This window comes from Caretta caretta, chromosome 2, assembly GCF_965140235.1.
Source record: "Caretta caretta isolate rCarCar2 chromosome 2, rCarCar1.hap1, whole genome shotgun sequence".
In the NCBI taxonomy this organism is placed as follows: domain Eukaryota; kingdom Metazoa; phylum Chordata; order Testudines; family Cheloniidae; genus Caretta; species Caretta caretta.
The window spans coordinates 46,468,366-46,489,087 of NC_134207.1; the positions used below are offsets into that span (position 1 = coordinate 46,468,366).

At 42.7% G+C, this 20,722-nt stretch overlaps 1 long non-coding RNA gene across 2 annotated transcripts in view; it reads right to left on the reverse strand.

Annotated features, from left to right (window-relative positions):
• Positions 1–206: 206 nt before the first annotated feature.
• The window catches only part of LOC125632645 (uncharacterized), a 120,730-nt gene continuing 100,214 nt past the window's right edge, over positions 207–20,722 (reverse strand). For both annotated transcript variants that reach the window (XR_012666931.1, XR_012666930.1), the window contains one exon: positions 207–924. This is a non-coding gene — a long non-coding RNA (uncharacterized LOC125632645). The remainder of the gene's footprint in view (positions 925–20,722) is intronic.

Genomic DNA, 20,722 nt, shown 5'->3' on the forward strand with positions numbered 1-20,722 from the left:
CAAAAGAAAGTGCTAATGTGGCCTTTTTAAAGATCATTCCTCCCTTATTCCCATCAAACACTCATGACATTAGTCCTAGCTTGTCATCTTCCTACTGTTTTATTTTTTACCAAATATAGTAACATAGGGGGTGCATGTGCGCCTGCATATATTATTTAGTGAAGTCAATTAAAAAGATGATGAGAAGGATGACAGTGAGATAGAGGAAGTCTTCTAAATGCCTTTCCCAGCCTATTCAGTGTTCATGCATAAAAAGAGAGAGAGAGCCAAGAAGCGACAACATTCACGCTTTATTCCTTCTTCCACATCTCTAGTGCTCCCTCATCAAGCGCTTCCTGAAAGTAGCATTCTCTACATTCCTATACACACTCATACTATACCTCGCCCCCCTCCACTACTGGGAAGCTATTCATCGTAACACATACCATAATTATCACCAACAATCTATAAACCTGGAGATTGCTACTGACTGAGCTGCCCCCTGCTACTTTCTCCCTGGAGCATGTATAACTATATTATGCAGCTTTCTCTGTGCCTGATCCATAAAGGATGTGAGGTGATCATGAGGTTAGGGGTCTGTTACAGGAGTGGCTGGGTAAGGTTCTGTGGCCTGCAATGTGCAGGAGGTCAGACTAGATGAGCATGATGATCCCTTCTGGCCTTAAACTCCATGAGGCCCAGCTAGAAAGCCTAGTGCAATCTTCAGTCTTGTGCTTTCAGCTCTAGAAGCTGCTTGTTCAAACCTCAGTCTTGGCCATCACACATACACAGGAGCAGAGCACAGTAAGTTCTTCCTGAGAGATTTCAAGACCTGCACTTCCTAGAGGATGCCAAGAGTCAGCTGTTTCTGCAACTTGAACCCTTGTTGGAAGTGGAAGAAGAAATTCTTTGATTCTTCTGCAGCATAGTCTCCCTTCGGTACAGCTGTAAGAAATGACAAACAATTATCATCTCTCTGTCAGACTGGCATACAAACCTACTTCTACTGGGTAGTACTGGGAAACTTCTGATTAATTTTTATGAAGGAATGTGTGTGACCAGAGGTGCTGACTCTGTGGGTGCTCCAGAACCTTGAACACCCACAGAAAAAATTAGTGGGTGCTTAGCACCCACCAGCAGCCGTCTCCCATCCACCGGCGGCCCCGTCAATCAACTCCTCCCCCTCCCTCCCTGTGCCTACCACCCACAACGATCAGCTGTTCCGCAGTGTTCAGGAGGTGCCGGGGAGGAGTGGGGATGGGGTGCGCACAGGGGAGGGGGCAGAACTGGGCAGGAAGAGACAGGGTGGGGGTGGAGCAGAGGCAGGGCAGGGGCTTGGGAGAAGAGGTGGGGTAGGGGTGAGGGCGGGAAGAGGCAGGCGGGGGTGGCAGCTTGGGGAAAGGGGTCAGGTGGAGATGGGACCTAGGGCAGAGCAGGGATTGAGCACCCTTGGGGCCAGGAGGAAGCCGGCATCTGTGTGTCTGACTCAGTTTCCCTTCTTGTATGGTTAACCACTGGGAGTGAAAGGGTTAACTTCTTTCTTGAAACAAGACAGGAGAGGTAATATCAAAAGATATTGTCTCTCTTGTGTACTGGGACCAGTGCAACTACAGCAATATTGCAAACAATTCTTCAAACGAGACAACCAATGCAGTGACCAAGGGGAAGTCACTAAGCATGAATGAACCATTAGGAACTAACATCATCAGGGGAGTAATTAATGCAAATCTCTTGCTAGGTAAACGCATCTGCATTATCGCCACCCCCTAAAAGGGATTGCATATACTGGTTTTGACCCGGTTCAAGAGGCACAACAGACAAAGAACTGAGAATAGTATTAACTGACCAGGGATACAGAGGAGGGGTCACTCTCACTGGATCCAAAACCTCACATGAAACTATAACCAAGAGTGACAGGCCCTGCTGGAAAGGTTTGAAGGACTTTGAAACCTATCAGGGTGTCCATGTGGAAGGTACGTGACACTTGGTCAGACTGGCATGCATATAAGAGTAGCAGCTTTTGTTTTCGAGATACAGGTTCTCTGTTGCTTTTGTTCTAAATAAATATGTTGCTTTATGCAGGCTGGCTGGCCACCCGTAAACCCTGTCATGTTGTCACTGAGAGTTAGCAGAACTGCAGGTGCTGGACTAAACTGAGACGTAATATGGTCACAGTCAATTGCAAGAGGAAATTGCAGCCTGAGCAACAAGTGGTGAATTAGGGCTTGGCTACACTTGCGAGTTAAAGCCCATTAAAGCAGCCCCGGGCACCCTAGCTCACTACCCATCCACACTGGCAAGGCACGTAGAGCGCTCTGACTCCGCGGCTAGAGCGCTCCTGGTACTCCACCTCAGCGAGTGGAATAACATTTGCTGCGCCTTGGCTACAACGCCCGGGCATCAGTGTGGACAGGGTGTTGCATTACTGCGCTCCGATTAGCCTCCAGAAACTTCCCATAATCCCCTTAAGTCAAGTGGCCACTCTTGTCATGGTTTTTGAATTGCTGCAGAAATGCGCATATGTCCTTTCAATGCTCCGTTTCTGTCAGCTGGCATGCTCATCTGCTCCGATACAAAGCAACCGTTAGTGTGGAATGTTGGGGGGGGGGAGAAGAGGGGGTCTGCTGCTGTCTGAACTTACAAGACAACATGCTGATATGCTTTCAGCCCCCCCAAAACCCACTCTCTCTCCCCCCACATACACACAACACACTCCCTGTCACACTCCATGCCGCCCATTTGAAAATCATGTTGCAGTCACTTGCATGCTGGGATAGCTGCCCATAATACACCGTGCCCAATGCCGCTGCAAGTGCCGCAAATGTGACCACGCCGGTGCGCTTGAAGCTGTCAGTGCGGGCAGACTGCAGCCCTTTCTCTACTGTGCGCTACGAAGGCTGGTTTAACTCAAAGCTACATCTGCAAGTGTAGCCATGCCCTTAGTTTAAAAACACATAATGATGCCATTATAAAAGACAATGCATTACTCCTTTGAAAATTAAGAATAAGGAGACCAACAATAAACCTTGAAACTTTCATGTGATAGGTTTATGTCAAAATTCCGCAACTGCTTCTTGTCGGAAGATATCTTTCTTGCTGGAGCTCAAGTTACAACACAACTTAATTCTCAAATTCTATTCCTCAAATTATGAAATTATCCAGAATATCACTGCAAAACACAGAGATGGAAGGTAAGGGCTATTATTTTCACCTTATTTAAACACTTTTGATTATATTTTAAGAAGTGCATGTATGACTTAAGAGCCAAAACCCATTTTCAAAAGTGCCCAAGGCCCTATTCCTCAAAGGTAACTAGACACCTAAATTGATTTCCAATGAGACTTGACTCCGAAGAGCTTACACCACCTTTGAAAAGGGAAGTTAGGCTCCTAAATCACATAAGAGCTTTTGAAAATATTACCCCAAGTCAGCTTTTCCCACGTTCTTTTTTGCATTGATTCCGTGGGTTCAATGTCATGCTCCTGGTTTGCTGTCACTACAATATGGGGATCTCAGCTCTGATACCAATGTAAATTGCTTCTCCTTTACCATCAACCTTGTCCGGGTTTAAAATAATTGTTTTTAATGTATAATATCTCTAGTTTTAATTATGTGAGGACTGGCCTATTATAAACCCTGATGCATCTTGTCAAGTGTTAATGGCCTTTCAAAGGCAGCTGAGAGTCTGTGATGTGCTTCACAGCAAAGGGCAGGAAAAGAAAAAGTCGTTCTAAAATTAATACATTTAAGTTGAGGGGCACTACTTTAAGTGTAGCAGTGGCTTCACACTTAGACATTGACTTTCACACTATCTGCAGAGCTCCATAAAGCTCTCACAGAATGATGCAAGTACTGATTAGCTTTCTTCAATACTGTAGATTATCTAAACTGCTGTCAGTGTTATTTGGCACTTAATGATAGGAGTCTGTTAGACAAACTTAAAACTATCTGGAGAGATCAAACCTGAATAGAACTGGGGTGTAACAGCAAGAAATGTTTAATCTGATACACATATTTACAGGGCTCAAACTTTGAGAGGTGGGATGAGAAAGTGTTTCTAAATAATTTTCTGATCCCCTGAACCTGGGTCAGCTAAATGCCAAAATGGCCCTGGCATGAACTTAGAACATACATCTTCACGACAACTGAAAGGTGGGAGGGACCCAGCGCTTGGGTGCCAACCTTAGCTCAGAAGTCTACACAGCACGGAAACAGCCCCGCAACCCCAGCCCTGTGAGCCTGAATTGGCTGGCACAGGCCAGCTGTGGGGTTTTCTTTGCTGTGACACTTCATATTTCACATGCAGTCAAATCTCAGTTGCCGTGAATCAGTAATGGGCTGATTTACCCCAGCCTAAGATCTGGCCCACCGTTTTTACTACCAATGATTTTTTTCAAATCAACCCAAGTTCAAAGTGGTACAGCTTGGGAGCCTGCCAGCCAACCCTTTTCTAGGGTGCTTAATAAATGAGTAAGGCAATCTCCACAGTGGAGATGAGAGCATCACTTTTCCAGAAACAATTTCAGTTGGTCTCTAATAATTATTCACTAGAACTGATGATGCTGTACACTTTTAAAAGGATCCATTTTCTAGAAAGACCAGGCCACTTTGTGGTCTTATTCAAGATCCCTCTTTCGTAGCTGTCTGGTAGGCTTGTAAGCTGTGTATTCCACACAGGGCAATGTAGAATCCAGGAATTAGGTAGTATTCCTTTAAATCGTTTGTGAGTCCTCCAGGAGGCCTCCCTGCCTTCTATGTTTCTGAGGCCACCAGATCCATGCCAGAGCATCAGTGTGCATATATAGCCAGGCCTTGCGTGTTGTATATGATTATTAAACACGGTTATTTGAGCCCCACTGTGCCTATTAGGTTTGTTCTGTAAAGAGCAAAGGACACAACAGGTTGCAACTCAGCTTGCAAAGTTCAGATCCGGATCCAACTATCACCAGGTGCAGATGGGAGCAGGTGTCTCATCGGCTGTTCCAATTCCTGCCCATTTCTAGTTATAACCTTTAATAAAATGCCTTGAAGCACAAGTAGCTGCCGCACAGGTTTGTTTGTTTTACAAAGCTGAAATGTGAGAGTCTACCAGACCCTCAGACTATGGGGCTGGAATACGAACCATTTCCTTGACCTTTTCCTACCCTTGTCAAGCCATTTATTGGAGTACTCTTCTTGCAACATTCCCATAAAATGCTATTACAAAACATTGCACACCCACATAAGCAATTAGTAGCCTTGTGCCTTACTGATTTTAAATTACCTAAGGCTGTATTTCTCACCCGGGGGTACGCGTACCCCTGGGGTTACACACAGGTCTTCCGGGGGTACATCAACTCATCTAGATATTTGCCTGGTTTTACAACAGGCTACATAAAAAGCACTACCAAAGTCAGTTCAAACTAAAATTTCTTACAGACAATGACTTGTTTATACTGCTCTATATACTATACACTGAAATGTAAGTGCAATATTTAATCTCCAAATGATTTATTTTATAAGTATATGCTAAAAATGAGAAAGTAAGCAACTTTTCAGTAATACTTCTATTTTCATGTCTGATTTGTCTTGCCTACCCCCATGTTTCACCTCACTTAAAAACTACTTGCTTACAAAATCAGACTCCTGAAAGGGGTGCAGTAGTCTGGAAAGGTTGAGAGCCACTAACTCACAGTACTAGGCTTTAAAGAAAAACTGTAGTATGATGGAAAGTCTGTGCTAGCCACTAGATCCAATCCATACAAGTCCAAATCACTCAGAAACTGTTTTTTAAAATATGAAATATACTAAATAATGATTAACAGCCAGAAACGAAGCTGCCATCTTCTCCGATGCCTGACAAAGGCAGCTGCCAGTTTTGTGAAGTATTCCCCAACCTCTTCTTTGAAGTAACATTTTGTTGTTACTGAGCTGTCATATTCACATTCATTTAACTTTTCAATTTTGGGTAGTGCACCACCCATGTAAGACTGGACCATAATGGGAGTGGTGTAGTTAAGTCTCTGGCAACGCTCTGGTTGCTGGGGAGATATAGCACCAATTCGGGGAATTGCATAAACAGGAAACAATCTCATTTTATTAAATGATGCAAAGTCATGGAGCTTATCAAGTAACCAGTGTAGCCTGATATTTTTAAACAAGGGAGTTTTTTGGTAAGACAATCTCATTTTAGCATAAGTCACTTAACATTCACATTGATCATTTTGTAGCTTTTTGCATTACTAGAACAAGGAATGGAAGCGTCACATTAGGTTAAAATTCAACCACTTGCAAAGGGCCAGCACAAGAACAATCAGATATCCCTGATCTTTGGCTTTGTCAGCTCAGGAAGGAGAATGCAGAGATGGCCACAGTGCTCCCTCAAACCTGGGCCTGGCCTATGCCTGAGCTAAAAGCTACTTAAGTTCTCAAAATTAGATTTAAGTGGTCTTAAGTAGTGCATAGACCTTGAATTGGACCTCTGCACAGGAATGGATTTCCCCATTTGGAAATAAATCACTTGTCTCTTGTGTCATATGTTACTGATGGCCTGTTATACCTAGTCAAGTCAGGAGCATCTCTACCTGCCTTTCGACAGCTACTTCAGGGCAATTGATGGCTGGAAATCTTGCCACAAGAGGATAAGGAGGAAACTGGTTATCCAACACTGAAATCAATGGGTGTGCATTAGCATCACTGATATAAGAATCTGGCCATTGACTCTGAATCTTTATCTTGGGTTCTCTCATTAACCCATTTAAGAAAAACTTTAGACTATCAAAGAGTTTGAGAAAGGGCCTCACTGATGGCATGGAGTTAAATGAAAAATCATAAGAGACACTGTACCTAGGTTTCTAAATGAAGATCAAGAATGTTAATGCTATTTTAACATCTCTTTCATATTGAGTAATACTTATTTTTTTTAAATTGTGATGCTGTCCTCAGGGAGCCCAGAACCATTAGCCACTGTGTTACCACTCTGCCTCAGCAAGAATGAGCAGTCCTGGAGATTAACCTGTGTGACAGCTCCCTGCCACACCAGTCTGCCTGCCTTACTAGTAAACTCCTTGAGACTCTTCCAGTCTAAACCTTGCCTTCCAGGTAACATCCACTGAAGCCCAGTTCCCCGGAGGTGTCATTCTGCAGTGTCTAGTCCCTCTCACTGGACACACACACAAACTAACCAAGTCCCGTGGCTCCAAAGAGACAGAATTCAGACTAGCTTGCTGGTTCAGCCTGGGAAGCATACCTTATTTTAAATATATCAGTACTTAGATGGTTATTAGTAAAACTTAAAATACGTTTATTAATAAAAAGCAGAGATTTAAGTGATACTAAGTAAGAGAAAAAGACAGGTAGGGTTACAAACAAAACAAAAATATCACACTTTCTATTGCCTAAAACTTAATTCTAGTAAGCTACATCTTTGCCTAAAACAGTTTCTCAATTACATCAAGCTGTCAACAACTCCAGTCCTTCAGGTAGAAGGATCCACCTTTTACAGAATCAGAAGGTGCTGTTCCTTTGTCCTCAGAGTGATGGGATACTAAGGGGTTCTCTTTCTTCCCTTTTATAGTCCAGAAAAATCTTTGAAATGTATTCTCTGAGAAGTAAACCCAGACAAAGTTCCTTGCCCCTGCTGCGCAGGGGTGCAGATACCATAGAATCATAGAATCATAGAATATCAGGGTTGGACGGGACCTCAGGAAGTCATCTAGTCCAACCCCCTGCTCAAAGCAGGACCGATCCCCAATTAAATCATCCCAGCCAGGGCTTTGTCAAGCCTGACCTTAAAAACTTCAGAGGAAGGAGATTCCACCACCTCCCTAGGTAACGCATTCCAGTGTTTCACCACCCTCCTAGTGAAAAAGTTTTTCCTAAAATCCAACCTAAATCTCCCCCACTGCAACTTGAGACCATTACTCCTTGTTCTGTCATCTGCTACCACTGAGAACAGTCTAGAGCCATCCTCTTTGGAACCCCCTTTCAGGTAGTTGAAAGCAGCTATCAAATCCCCCCCCCCCATTCTTCTCTTCCATTGACTAAACATCCCCAGTTCCCTCAGCCTCTCCTCATAACTCATGTTTTCCAGTCCCCTAATCATTTTTGTTGCCCTCAGCTGGACTCCAATTTTTCCACATCCTTCTTGTAGTGTGGGGCCCAAAACTGGACACAGTACTCCAGATGAGGCCTCACCAATGTCGAATAGAGGGGGACGATCACGTCCCTCGATCTGCTGGCAATGCCCCTACTTATACATCCCAAAATGCCATTGGCCTTCTTGGCAACAAGGGCACACTGTTGACCAAGCCCCTTTTTCATCCAAATTGCTTCTTTGATTGGCTTAATCACTTTGTTTACCTTATATGTAGATGAATTTTCATTGGAATAAAGCCAGGCAGACTAGTAACTTCACATTCCTTTATTGAGAGCAGTTTTGTTTATCCACTGCCTCTAAAACAAACATAATTCCAGCACGCACACACATAACTGTTTGTACATACCCCATACATACATCACACAATGATATTCATAACCAGCATGCCACCTGTATTTATATGATACCTCACAAGACACTGTTTGGCTAAATATTCTGACAAGAGTGTATTGAGTGTGCCCTTTGCTGATTTGGCATAGAGGCTCTTAGGGTCCTAAAAAACTTCTAAACTATTTTGTCAAAACATTTTTAACATCCCACTTTGATCATTACAATATACTAAACCACTGTAATGATATGTAAAGTCCATTAGTTTGGACATTTTTTCAGTAGAAGTGTGCTAGTACTATATAGATGAGTTTCTAATTTCCTGAGTCTCTGAGACAGACTTGCCTTGCTGGCTGGCAAAGAAATGCATTTTCAACTCTATTTTTGTAATACCAGGTTCGCTGCCTTCCACTGGTTAATTATATAAATTATGTGAATATTTTTCACTGTTATCTTCTGTTTACCTATGGAGTGTCCAACTGCTGCAATGCAGAGCCAACCAAAATGTCATCTGGGACCCAATCCTGAACCCTTTGGCCTCAGAATTCACAGTTGAGTGCCATGTGGCATGAAAGATAAAACTGAAATAGCACTCTGCTGTGATACTGTAACTTGAGGAACAGATGGCATGATACTGAGATTATCCAATCTTAATTATCCACATTTAGTTTGTGAGCTGAATGAATAGCGGATGGTGTAGCTCCAATATGATGCACTGAATATAGTAAGGTTTCAGAGGAACAGCCGTGTTAGTCTGTATTCGCAAAACGAAAAGGAGTACTTGTGGCACCTTAGAGACTAACCAATTTATTTGAGCATGAGCTTTCGTGAGCTACAGCTCACTTCATCAGATGTATATTGAAGTGAGCTGTAGCTCACGAAAGCTCATGCTCAAATAAATTGAATATAGTAATAAAACAGTGAAGACTCTTTACATTTGTAAAACAAATACAACATCCAATTGCCAGAATATGTGCGTTAGAGAATGCCTCCAAATTGCTTATCAGTGACACACAGCACCTGGTTCACAAGATCGTCTGACAGCACAAGTTCTTATACCTTAATTATATTATTAACTCTGCAAAGTAGTATGTGTGAAAGGCACTAGACAAAATACAGCTTAAATGCCAAGCAAGTTGAAAGGAAACCTTAAGAGGTGACACTCAGAACTCTCTGGGGAAGGAAAACTTTGCGTCATAACTATGGCAGTGTTTTGGGGAAAAGTTACAATGCCCTGAAGGGAATTCTCTATCAGCCAACCTGTAGAATGCTGCTGCTGTGCAGCTTGTCCAAAAAATTGGGGAGGAATTCTCCAGCTTGAAAACACAGGGCATGTGTCTTGGGACAAGCGCGAGCAGAGAGGGAATTTCAATGGACAAGAATGCAGACATATAAGCAAATTCACGGTAAAGCCTCAGACCCAAAGCTAGGTCTATATTCCTGATATAAATCAGCATGCTTCTGACACAATGCCACATGACATTCTCATAAGCAAACTAAGGAAATACTGTCTAGATGAAATTACTAAAAAGTGGGTGCACAACTGGTTGTAAGAACAAACTTAAAGAGCAGTTATCAATGGTTTGCTATCAAACTGTGAGGATATATCAAATAGGGTCCTGCAGGGGTCCGTCCTGCATCCAATACTATTAAATATTTTCATTCATGACGAGGATGATGGAGTGGAGAGTATGCTTATAAAATATGCAGATTACACTGAGCTGGGAGGGTTTCCAAGTGCTTTGGAGGACAAGATTAGAATTCAAAAATGATCTTGATAAATTGGAGAGTTGGTCTGAAATCAGTAAGATGAAATTAAAGAAAGAGAAGTGGAAGGTACTACATTTAGGAAGGAAAGTTCAAATGCACAAATATAAAATGGGGAATAACTGGCATGGCAATACTAGCTCCGTAGTGCTGAAAAGGTTCTGTGGATTATAGTGGATCACAAACTGATTCTGAGGCAACAATGTCATGCAGTTGTGAAAAAGGCTACTATTATTTGGGGATGATTAACAGGCGTGTCAGATGTGAACACAGGTTCTGCTCTACTCAGCACTGGTGGGGCCTCAACTGGAGTATTTTCTCCAGTTCTGGGCTTCGCACTTTAGGAAAGATGTGAACAAATTAGAGAGATTCCAGAGGAGAGCAACCAAAATGATAAAAGGTTTAGAAAACCAGACCTATGAGGAAAGGTGAAAAAACTGGGCAAGTTTAGTCTTGAGAAAAGAAGACTGAGGTGGGACTGGAAAATAGTCTTCAAATATGTTAATAGCTGTTGTAAAGAGGACGGTGATCAACTGTTCTTCCTGTCCACTAAAGGTAGGAAAAGAAGTAATTGACTTAATCTGCAGCAAGGGAGAGTTAATTTAGAGATAAAGAAAACCCTTCTAATGTTAAGGTTACTTAAATTCTGGAATAGGCTTTCAAGGGAGGGTGTGGAATCCCCATCACTGGAGTTTTAAAGAACAAGGTTGGACAAACACCTGTCAGGGCTGATCTAGGTTTACTTGCTTCTGTCTCATCTTAGGGGGCTGAACTAGATGACCTCTTGAGGTCCCTTCTAGGCCTACATTTTTATGATTATTGCAGAACTAGAAAAATATATTATTGCAGACTCCATGTTTTCTCCGCCATATAACCTAACATGTGTATACTGTACTATGCCTGCAGCGTTGTTGTAGCCGTGTTGGTCCCAGGACATTAGAGAGACAAGGTGGGTGAGGTAATATCTTTTACTGGACCAATTTCTGTTGGTAAAAGAGACAAGCTTTCAAGCTACATAGAGATCTTCTTCAGGTCTTGGAAAGGTAATCAGATAGCCATAGTTTAAATACAAGGTGGAACAGATTGTTTAGTTTAATTAGTTAACACATATTCTATGGGATCATTCAAGCTGAAGTGGCCCATTAACACTCCCATAGTCACAGGACAAAAAAGGGGGAGCTAGTGGGTTACAGATTATTCTAATAAACCATATATCCCGTGTCTTTATTAAGACCATGATTTTTAGTATCTAGCAAAGTTATGAATTTAAGCTCCCAGGCTCATCTTTTGAAGGTGTTGTGCCGATTACCTTTGAGGATGAGGACTGAGAGGTCAGATATGGCGACTGTACTTGAGAAGCTCTAAACTGTTTCATGTGCTGATAAACAGACTGCTGCAGAGAATACATGCAGCGGAGAAAAATAAATCAATATATATCTTTAGCACTCAAAGTATGAGGGTCCTATTTGAAAAGAACAATATACATTCCTCTTTCCTGGCTATGTGGTCTAGCTACAGTCCAAGTTAAAGTGGGGTAGAAGGCAAATTCAAAGCACTGATGACCTAAGCTGACCTAAGCATTCCCACTGACTTCAGTGGAATTGAATGAACTGAATTGAAATTGACTATGCAAGCAGTGAATTTGGTCCAGTCTACTTCCTCAGGGACATAAGTTTCCAGGCATAATACCACTAACAGATCATCTGCTTTTAAGAAATGAAGGGGTTTCATATTTAACCAGCATCTCTTAGCCAAGAGAATCCCAGCTCACATTACATAGGTTACAAACAGCAACCCTGATCATCAGCTATGGCATCTCGGGAGGGGAATGAACAGATGGCCTTTGTGCTCCCTCGATCCTAGGCCCATCCTATGCCAGGCTGATCCCTGGCATTGCTCCAACAGACATCAGAAGCTGATGTGGCAATCAGGGATCAGTGGGTTGCAGGGAAGTCCCTGTCACATACTTTCCCCTTGGCCATGCTCTGGACCTTACCCTGGCAGCAGGGAGGAGAATGGCATAGGAGCTTCAACAGATCCCCCTATGACTTGATCCTTTTTTTATCTCAGATCAGCTTCAGGTTGGTCAGGGGAAGTTTGAGTTGCAAGACTGCGGTCTCCAGTGCCGGTCTGGATTACCCTGGTATTTCTCATGGAAAAATGTATACGGACTCTGCACATGGACTTCCTATTGGATTATAACCTATGGAACTGATTCTGAAATACCTTTTTGCAACTCAGCAGCTCACCGTCATTATGAAACTCACCTAAGAACTTTATTCATATCTGTATGTACTATACTGTCTCTTTTTTTTATAAATCTTAATAAGTTAGGTTTCAGAGTAACAGCCGTGTTAGTCTGTATTCGCAAAAAGAAAAGGAGTACTAGTGGCACATTAGAGACTAACCAATTTATTTGAGCATAAGCTTTCGTGAGCTACAGCTCACTTCATCGGATGCATACTGTGGAAAGTACAGAAGATCTTTTTATACACACAAACCATGAAAAAATGGGTGTTTACCACTACAAAAGGTTTTCTCTCCCCCCACCCCACTCTCCTGTTGGTAATAGCTTATCTAAAGCGATCACTCTCCTTACAATGTGTATGATAATCAAGGTGGGCCATTTCCAGCACAAATCCAGGGTTTAACAAGAACGTCGGGGGGGGGGGGTAGGAAAAAACAAGGGGAAATAGGTTACCTTGCATAATGACTTAGCCACTCCCAGTCTCTATTCAAGCCTCAGTTAATAGTATCCAATTTGCAAATGAATTCCAATTCAACAGTCTCTCGCTGGAGTCTGGTTTTGAAGTTTTTCTGTTGTAATATCGCAACTTTCATGTCTGTAAACGCGTGACCAGAGAGATTGAAGTGTTCTCTGACTGGTTTATGAATGTTATAATTTTGACATCTGATTTGTGTCCATTTATTCTTTTACGTAGAGACTGTCCAGTTTGACCAATGTACATAGCAGAGGGGCATAGCTGGCACACGATGGCATATATTACATTGGTGGATGTGCAGGTGAACGAGCCTCTGATAGTGTGGCTGATGTTATTAGGCCCTGTGATGGTGTCCCCAGAATAGATATGTGGGCACAGTTGGCAATGGGCTTTGTTACAAGGATAGGTTTCTGGGTTAGTGGTTCTGTTGTGTGGTATGTGGTTGCTGGTGAGTATTTGCTTCAGGTTGGGGGGCTGTCTGTAAGCAAGGACTGGCCTGTCTCCCAAGATTTGTGAGAGTGTTGGGTCATCCTTCAGGATAGGTTGTAGATCCTTAATAATGCGTTGGAGGGGTTTTAGTTGGGGGCTGAAGGTGACGGCTAGTGGCGTTCTGTTATTTTCTTTGTTAGGCCTGTCCTGTAGTAGGTGACTTCTGGGAACTCTTCTGGCTCTATCAATCTGTTTCTTCACTTCCGCAGGTGGGTATTGTAATTGTAAGAATGCTTGATAGAGATCTTGTAGGTGTTTGTCTCTGTCTGAGGGGTTGGAGCAAATGCAGTTGTATCGCAGAGCCTGGTTGTAGACAATGGATCGTGTGGTGTGGTCAGGGTGAAAGCTGGAGGCATGTAGGTAGGAATAGCGGTCAGTAGGTTTCCGGTATAGGGTGGTGTTTATGTGACCATCGTTTATTAGCACTGTAGTGTCCAGGAAGTGGATCTCTTGTGTGGACTGGACCAGGCTGAGGTTGATGGTGGGATGGAAATTGTTGCAATCATGGTGGAATTCCTCAAGGGCTTCTTTTCCAGGGATCCAGATGATGAAGATGTCATCAATGTAGAGCAAGTAGAGTAGGGGCGTTAGAGGACGAGAGCTGAGGAAGCGTTGTTCTAAGTCAGCCATAAAAATGTTGGCATACTGTGGGGCCATGCGGGTACCCATAGCAGTGCCGCTGATCTGAAGGTATACATTGTCCCCAAATGTAAAATAGTTATGGGTAAGGACAAAGTCACAAAGTTCAGCCACCAGGTTAGCCATGACATTATCGGGGATAGTGTTCTTGACGGCTTGTAGTCCATCTTTGTGTGGAATGTTGGTGTAGAGGGCTTCTACATCCATAGTGGCCAGGATGGTGTTATCAGGAAGATCACCGATGGATTGTAGTTTCCTCAGGAAGTCAGTGGTGTCTCGAAGGTAGCTGGGAGTGCTGGTAGCGTAGGGCCTGAGGAGGGAGTCTACATAGCCAGACAATCCTGCTGTCAGGGTGCCAATGCCTGAGACGATGGGGCGCCCAGGATTTCCAGGTTTATGGATCTTGGGTAGTAGATAGAATATCCCTGGTTGGGGTTCCAGGGGTGTGTCTGTGCGGATTTGATCTTGTGCTTTTTCAGAGAGTTTCTTGAGCAAATGCTGTAGTTTCTTTTGGTAACTCTCAGTGGGATCAGAGGGTAATGGCTTGTATAAAGTGGTGTTGGAGAGCTGCCGAGCAGCCTCTTGTTCATATTCCAACCTATTCATGATGACAACAGCACCTCCTTTGTCAGCCTTTTTGATTATGATGTCAGAGTTGTTTCTGGGACTGTGGATGGCATTGTGTTCTGCACGGCTGAGATTGTGGGGCAAGTGATGCTGCTTTTCCACAATTTCTGCCCGTGCACGTCGGTGGAAGCACTCTATGTAGAAGTCCAGTCTGCTGTCTCGACCTTCAGGAGGAGTCCACCTAGAATCCTTCTTTCTGTAGTGTTGGTAGGGAGGTCTCTGTGGATTAGTATGTTGTTCAGAGGTGTGTTGGAAATATTCCTTGAGTCGGAGATGTCGAAAATAGGATTCTAGGTCACCACAGAACTGTATCATGTTCGTGGGGGTGGAGGGGCAGAAGGAGAGACCCCGAGATAGGACAGCTGCTTCTGCTGGGCTAAGAGTATAGTTGGATAGGTTAACAATACTGTTGGGTGGGTTGAGGGAACCATTGCTGTGGCCCCTTGTGGCATGTAGTAGTTTAGAAAGTTTAGTGTTGTTTTTCTTTTGTAGAGAAGCAAAGTGTGTGTTGTAAATGGCTTGTCTAGTTTTAGTAAAGTCCAGCCACGAGGAAGTTTGTGTGGAAGGTTGTTTTTTATGAGAGTATCCATTTTTGAGAGCTCATTCTTTATCTTTCCCTGTTTGCTGTAGAGGATGTTGATCAGGTGGTTCCGCAGTTTCTTTGAGAGTGTGTGGCACAAGCTGTCAGCATAGTCTGTGTGGTATGTAGATTGTAATGGATTTTTTACCTTCAGTCCTTTTGGTATGATGTCCATCTATTTGCATTTGGAGAGGAAGATGATGTCTGTCTATATCTGTACAAGTTTTTTCATGCAGTTGATAGATTTCCACTCCATACGGCTAAATGCAGTGACTTGCATAATGACAGGTTTCAGAGTAACAGCCGTGTTAGTCTGTATTCGCAAAAAGAAAAGGAGTACTTGTGGCACCTTAGAGACTAACCAATTTATTTGAGCATAAGCTATAACCAACAGGAGAGTGGGTTTGTGTGGGGGGGGGGGGGAGAAAACCTGGATTTGTGCTGGAAATGGCCCAACTTGATTATCATACACATTGTAAGGAGAGTGATCACTTTAGATAAGCTATTACCAGCAGGAGAGTGAGGTGGGGGGAGAGAAAACCTTTTGTAGTAGTGAACACCCATTTTTTCATGGTTTGTGTGTATAAAAAGATCTTCTGTACTTTCCACAGTATGCATCCGATGAAGTTAGCTGTAGCTCACGAAAGCTTATGCTCAAATAAATTGGTTAGTCTCTGAGGTGCCACAAGTACTCCTTTTCTTTTTGCGAATACAGACTAACACGGCTGCTACTCTGAAATGTAAATGATTGATATAATACTAACTACTGGAAAACATCCGACTTCTTCCTAACATCTGGGTAATCAGTGTACTGCTTTGCACTTCTAGACATATTTTCGGCTTGTGCTCCTCAGGTGCTTTACAAACATTAACTAATCAAGCTGCAGCACACCTCTGTAAGGGTAGGCAAGTGATACACCAGGATTGTTTCATTCACCACTGAAATGCAGTTAACACTGTGATGGAACACAACATTCAATACCTTATCCAACCGAAATGACAAGAGACATTTAGGATGACAGAGTGTAATCAGCTGAGTTGGAATTCGTTCAAGACACCTGGGCCACCAAACCTACCCCCTACAAAAAATGCAGTGAGGTTTTTTTAATTAGCGTCTCATCTCATCTGAAAGAGACCACCTCCAGCAGTACAGTGTTGTCTAGCACTCTATGGAGCATTGAGTCATTTCTTACTCAAAAGTAAGAGTGTCACAGTCACCAGCCCACTTCCTATAACAAGTATTCCAAGGAGATAACTTACTCTATCCTGGCCCTGGTTAACTTGGAATTCTGAGAGAACAAGGTGGTACTGTTGTGAAATCTTCTGCAGAGCTTGAAATGACATCAGCAGAACAAAGATCCTACAAGAAGGATTACAACAAATAGTGGCTGTAAGTGATAGGAGAACACGGAATATAAAATCCCCGTATTCATTCTGGGCTTGATTCTGATCTCACTTTTAGCAGGACAGTCCGCTCAGGACAGTCGTACTCAGGCTTTGGCTTTGACCCTCTACCCAGGGCAGTGTGGGTCAGGCATGCTCAGGCTTCGGTCCCCCCTCCTGGGGTTGTGCAGTAATTTTTGTTGTCACAAGGGGGTCGCAGTGCAATGAAGCTTGAGAACTGCTGCAGTAAGGTATTGTAGAAGCTGTTTTGTTGCTGGGCTGATGAATCTAATTATTAGAATAACCATCAGTCTGGAGGATTGTCTGCCCCATTCTTTGCAGTTTGCCCTGATTGAGCAATCTCAGTGTGGGCCCTCCAGGCAACAACAGTCAGAACTGCAAAAAGATGGCGTGGCTTTGCTTGAAGGTGGTAGTAACTCTGAAAGGCACCGAGTCTACATAAAGGCAAAGGCTCTTTTGGTAATGGAGGAAATATCTATTTTTAATTCTAGACATGATGCTTTTTCTGATTGTATATTTCATTAAAAAATTCTGACCACAAACATTCTTTATGCATCTGTTAGCCAGTGTCGTTTCCCCTCTCTCTTGTCTGGTGGCTATAATGTATTGATGGGCAGTAGCTTTCAAGAGCCAAATCATTGTATACCATGCGAGATCAGTTCTATTGCATCATTATATTGTAAATGATGTGTCAGGCCATATTGTTTGCAGTGGAATGACACAGCATGACTAAATTACAAATGATTGCTCCTTGGTAGGAATTTAAAGCAACATATATTATTGCCAGCTGGAGGAGCTACTATTGGCTCATATAGCTATTTTCACATTGGGAAAACAACAACAAAATAGCATGAAATAATAGGAGTGAAAGCTTGTAGCCTCCATTAACTGGCAAGGACCACCTGGTTTCTTGCATTCGAATGATTGATAACCATTCATTTACATTTCTATTTTTGACAATGTAGATGTGTTCTGTGTCATGTAGGATAGGGGAGATTTATGCAACAGTTCCTTTTTATAATTCAAAAAACATTTTTCACAAATGAGCTGAAATGGACCAGATTCTACATAACACACAGAAAGGAAGAGTAAGAGGAAAACTCATTGTGATGTCATAACTTGAAGCACAGATTATTGCCAACAAACCGTTTGAAGTAGAAACTACCTAGGGAAAAGAAACCCACCAAAATTACGCTCTTTTGTGTCTGCAGTTCCTGACATAGCCTTTGTTCCCCCAGTGGATTTTATGCTAGCACATAAGAGAAGGGAAAACTGCTTTTGGATGGATCAAGCTGCCAGTGTTCACCACAGAAGCTTCCAAAGCTAGGAAGCTTTTTAAGATATAGAATGAATCAGAGGCAGTGATTAGCAACTCAGGAGCATGTGTGTTTGGGATGGGGGTGGTCAGATGAGCTAGTGGGAGTAAATATAGTTTTCAACAGGTTACTGTGATTTGACCCAAAGGAAAACCAATTCAGGCCTCAATCCTTTAAAGAAAGTGATGCTGGCAGACTCCTGTGGAGACACTTTGACCCACATGGCTCTTTTTGCAGGATCCAGGCCTAATTCATTAGGCAAAAAGACGTGCTTTCAGGCAGTAGCCACTGTAAGCCATGTGAACTCCTTTAATGTAACATGGGGCTCCTCTCTCCAAGGAAAAGAGTAAACCTTTACAGTACGTGTCCAATTCCTGTCGCTTGGTTAATCTATGCAGAACATTTCAATTCACCGGTTACTCAGTTTGGTGACCTTCGGGAAAGATGATAAGACCCATGTTTCCCTAGGGAGTGAGAGGGATGATGAGGGGCTAACGAATGCTGGGATAGGAAATGTTAGGGATAGTAGGAGGAGGCTGTCCAGTGGTGTGCACACATACACAAGCTATAGGTGTACTCTGTTCTGGGTATAGGGGAGGGACCTTTGTCATTTTTGGACCCAGTGAATTTTACTTGGTTTGATTTGTACAGTGCCCAAAGCATTGGCTGAGACTTTTATAGATGTAAGCAAATGCACATATGCCTTCTAGTGCAGTCTTATTAATCTCCCTCTTTCAAAGCATCCCTCTGTTAAAGAATCATTGCAGAGAGCTAAGAAAACAAGCCCTGATCCTGCAACTGGGTTTTTGCAGGTAGGCCCTTGTGGCCATGGGGAACTCCATTGAAATCGATGGCTGACCAGCCTGTGTGCTTCCACAGATCCAAGTGGATCCATTGGACCCATATCTGAGTTGCTGTCAGTTAACTCCAGAAAAACTTTTCCTCAGATGTGCTTTGTCTGTAGCTCCCATAGAGTTCAATGGGAGCTATGTGCCACTCTGACTACTGAATCTGTTCCTTAGATAGGAACATATTTAATACTGTTGTAGTGTGAGCATATTGTGTCTAATTAAAAGGTCAGGAATATGTGACCAGAAAATAAGATTCACTGTGATCTACATTTTAAGGCTATGTAGAAACCTCTTTTCATAACCACATGATCTAAATATTTTTAATACATTATGACTGATGACTAATTCTTTTTTAATGTCATTCATGCAAGGTCATGTTACTAGAATACATTACAAGAAAAATGATTTAGAAGCTGAAAGAATGTTGCTGCTATTTATCTAGATGAGATGCATTTTTAACTAGAAAAGTATTATTCAGCAAAATAGAAATGCTGGCTAATGTATTCTTCTTCCCTTCTCTTTCTCTAAACTTAGAACTGCATCCACAAGTATTTAAGCACAATGCAGAATAGCAGAGTGTAGATCTAGTTTTATGGGTATTGGGAACAAAGCTCCATTTCCTATTATATCTAAAAAGCTACTTTGAGAAAGAAGCACATTGGTAGAACTATAAGAAGGGTTCTTGTATTTTGTGGCCCTTTGTGCTCTGTTCTGAGGGAGTTAAAGTTGGGAGAACAACTGTTACAACGTTAAACATGTCTTGACATTAAGTTTAGATTCGCTGAACAAATATCCTCATCAGAACAAAGAAGATTCCAAGTCGTATGGCAAAACCAGGGATGTGTAGCTCAGGTGTTTGCTTGAAACGTGCTAAAAAACCCAGAAATCTTTATCCTAACTATTGCCTGAAACTCAGGGGCATTGGGAAAAGGTTGAAGGGAAAAGATGGGAGTACGGAGGAGGGATTGTCCTGTCGACCAAGAGATCTTTTTGTGGTATGATCTGAATATTGTCATGGGTTATAAAAACAACAGCATTTGCTGGGAGGTTCTGCAGCACCCAGGTGTGTATTGTCCTGGGCCAGTAAACCCAGGCTTGGTCTATGCTTAAAACTTATACCAGGGGTTGGTCAGGGCTGGGGGAAAACCCCACTCATACTTCTTAGCGACATAGCTATGCAGACAAAATTCCCAGTGCAGTAGAGTACTTTCGGCAGCGTAGTTAATGTCATTGGGAGAGGCAGTGTTCCTACATTGGCAGAAAACCAGTAGGTGTACACTGTGTCTACACTAGGGGGCTATGCCGGCACAACTATGCTGACATCGCTGTACCAGCCTTGGCTCGGTAGTGTAGAAATAGTCCCAGTCTCACACATACAATGGTACAGTATTGATGCAATATTATGAGGAGTTCTCCATCAGCATACTCTAACATCACCTGTATTAGACTAACTTCCAGGAGGACTGGGTTCTTCAGTTACAATATGTTGGCCTTAAAGGGACAGACCTTCAGAGGCATGGCCATACTAAAAGTAAGGTGAGCAAAGCAAACATGGTACAAATGCATGTGCAATATACTGCAAAAATAAACCACTCTGTTCAAAAGGAAAGGAAGGTGATTATGAGGAAGTTTGGGCTCTGACTGGATTTCTCTCATTAATAATGTTCTAAAATAGCCATATTGGCTCTAATTTTGTTCCTGTTTGAAGTCAATCGGAGGGAGGACCAATATGTGCCAGGTAGTTTTATGGTATGTTTCCATCTAGTATTCTAGTAATCAGATCTTTGATTTCAAGGGCCTTTTTACCAAAGTAAGGACTGTTGGATTTAAATACAAAAATGCCCTGCTTGAAAGTTAAAAAAATTGCGTCTCCAGTAACATAA